The sequence below is a fragment of the Hydra vulgaris genome, chromosome 14 (genome assembly GCF_038396675.1).
Source record: "Hydra vulgaris chromosome 14, alternate assembly HydraT2T_AEP".
NCBI classification, from domain to species: Eukaryota; Metazoa; Cnidaria; class Hydrozoa; order Anthoathecata; family Hydridae; genus Hydra; species Hydra vulgaris.
Window position 1 is genome coordinate 641045 of NC_088933.1, and position 3579 is coordinate 644623.

Below are 3579 nucleotides of genomic sequence, written 5' to 3' on the forward strand. Positions count from 1 at the left end.
ATATATATATATATATATATATATATATATATATATATATATATATATATATATATATATATATATATATATATATATATATATATATATATATATATATATATATATATATATATTAACTTACATACGCATGCACCCATATATACACATACAAATATATAAAACATACACATACACACATACACATTCATGTATACATATACACATACATACATATACACTCACACTTATTCGTATGCGCTTATCACAAACACTTAAACATAGATACACATATCTTTGGATTTATAAAATGTATTTGATTAGGAAGGAATGAAATAGGTTACTCTTAAAATCATAAATTAAATGGAGAGCTTTAGGTCATAGGGAAGGTTATTCCAAGATTTTATACTTTGGTTTTTTATGGACTTATGTCTATAAGTAACAAAACGATGATTTAAGACTGCAAGAATGATGATTTAAGACTGCAGGAAACTGTTATATTTATTAAACGGAAAAATTTAATGTTGAAAAAAAAAAAAATAGCAGTTGTTGTGGTTGTAAAAAGTTATACATTTTTTTTAAGTTAATAACTTTTACATTTTTACTTTTTTAACTTTTATTTTTTTTTAAACTAATCTTTATGTTATTAACATCAATTATTAAAAAGTTTTTTTTAAAATACTGTCTGGTTTAATGCTCTTGCTTCGGAAATGGCACTACATTTTGCAATTTTATTCTTAGCTTTGTATTTTGGCTTTCTTTATTCAGCGTGGTCGTTAAAAACCAATCTAACCAAAATAAAGTTACTTTTGGAAATTACTAACTCGAATAATTCTTAGATAATAGCATAATAAAGGAATAATTGTTGTCTGAAACAGACTTATTGAATTTAGTTCATTCCAGACAACAGTTTTATGAATAGCTAATAATGAAAAACAAAAAAAAAAATTAGTTTTTATTTCTGTCAGAGTAAGTGTTACAAACAGGGCTGACCAGGGCTGTCCCGAATGGGTGTTTTTTCGGATATTTAGGATGAATCCCTCACCCCAAAGCTGTTATATATGCATTTGATTTAGCTCATTTGTACATTTAGTTGGCAAGTTTTGAAGTATAGTTGGCAAATATCAAATATTGAGGACCCTTTTTTTTCGCGTGTGTTTGTTTCTAGTTGGCAAGAAATAAGTACGACCCTCCTCCGGAATGAGAGACCTCTTCGGGACGGTTCTGACAACAACCACGTTGAATAAGCAAGGCGAAAAGCAGTAGAATAACTACAAATATGCCCGGGTCCTTTAAGGTAAATTTTTATAAGGGCCACTAACTAGTTTCCTTCCGAAAAAATTATTACTAAAATAAATAAATCAAAAGTTTGCTTTCAAAGCATTTCTGCAAAAAATCTTTTTTTCTAAAAAGTTATAAACGCCAACTTTAAAGAAAAACAAAATATTGAGAAAAAAATTGTACGACCTCTTGCCGAGGAAACAAATTTAACATCCACGTTTATCGGGACTACACAAATACTGTCAAGATAAAGTAAAATCAAAGTAAAATCTGAACGATAAAGTAAAATAAAAATAAAAAAAAGATTTAAGAAAGTGGAATTCTCCAGTTAGCTCTGAAAACAATATCAGCACTTACTATTATTAATTTTACCCAAATGCTGGAAGTTTCATAACTTTATCTAGTCTGGAATGCAGTGAAAAATCAATCGCAAGATTCCGGAACAACTAATAGCCCATAAACAACTTGTGAAGTCTAACTAACGTTGGAAAAAAATTAAAAGTTTATTCTAAAGAACTATTTTAGTTGAATAATATTTTATTTTTCTAATTATCCTTGTGCGCGTTGGACACCAACGCAACAAAAAGTAGGTTATTAAGGTGCCCATTACCTATAAAAGAAGATTAATAAGGTTTCCTTACCATCTTTTTTCAAATAGATTATATGTGATAAAACGCAATAAAAGATTAGATCTGATAAATATTCCTTTAATCATATAAATGATATCAGATAGTTTAAAATGAGTAATAATTTTTTGATAACTTTTTGCAGTTTTCAAAAAATTATAAGTCATTTAAAATATCCCATATAATTTATATGATTAACCCTTTAACAGTTCGCGCGTTTTCTAAAAAATGGTCGCTATATGTTTTGTGTTTTTTTTTGAAGTGGTCTCTAAATGTCCCGGATTTTTAAAAACTTCGTTTTTTTACTTTTAAATTAAAAAAATTTTTTACTATTTTAACACTAATAAACACTAAAAAACAGTATTATTCATATTTAAGAATTTATAACCATACTATAATAGTAAAAAATTCTTATATAAAATAAGCTCTAATATTCAGTCTTTGTGTGAAAAGTCAAAAAACATGGAGCTGCACAAAGTCCTACATCACATTCTACGCATTCATATCAAGAATCTTTTCTAATTTTGTGTTTGTAACATACCACACACCTTCTCTGACCATTAATTTTTTTTTTCAGACGCTGGCACATATGATGAAAAATGTCGGTCAATCAATCGTAAGGGGTTGTTTGCTTCCAATCTAGTGTGAGATTTTTTTGACTGTTGGCCATATCGTTGAATCATCGATGTGATTAACATTGTTCTAAAGTTTAAAGGTGTCATATTACGACCCACGTTTTTACAAATTATTTGTGTATTAAATGCTGCTTGATTAATTAAATGAGTAAACACTTTCTTGTACCACTTTTTTACCCTTTTTCTGTCAACTTCGTATGATGTCATCATTTTGTCACTTCTATCTACGCCTCCCATATTTTGATTATAATCATCAATAACTAAAGGAACTAACTTTTCTTTCCCAGCTCTTAGAACATTTTTAGCCTCATCAATATTGCAAGTTGACATGGTAAAAACATCCTTTTTCTCTTTTCAATGTGTTTTCATGATATTTTTTTTTCTTCGTAAAGAACTTTGCGTTCATTTTTTTTTAACTTTTCATGGATAGAAATAGGTAAACCTTTTCTTTTTTTCGAAGTGTTCCTATGGTATCTGTAGATCTTAGCAATAATACTGATGAAAGCTCGTCGGAAGAATACCAGTTGTCAATGTAAAGTTTGTAACCCAGATCTAGTAAGTCATCCATAAGAAACATAACAGTTTTTGTTGCAACGTAGCGATAATCTGAACTTTGAGTATTAGTCAGCTTAGATCCTGTAACGTTAAATTTATTTCCATACATATACTGAACCTGACTCGCATAATGAAAAAGTTTTTTATACCAAATCTGGCACTTTTGCTGCGAATAGACTTTTTTCCAAGAAAGTCTACCTTTCCACTACAAAAGTGACTCATCAATTGATATATTTGTGTAGGTGTATACACCTCTTGGATTTTTTTGTCAAATAATCCCATACTGTGCTAATTGTGAATATAACAGGATATTTATTTGCTAATGTGATAGAATCAATAAAATGAATAAACTTATTGATTAACTTGAACTTGTTATAGGATAACAACCACTTAATACCAGCACTTGCAAACAATAGATTTGTAGTGTAATACATTTCATACGTGGGCTTCCAAAGTACTCCTTGATATAAAAATATTGCAATATATTGTCTGACCTCTGAAAC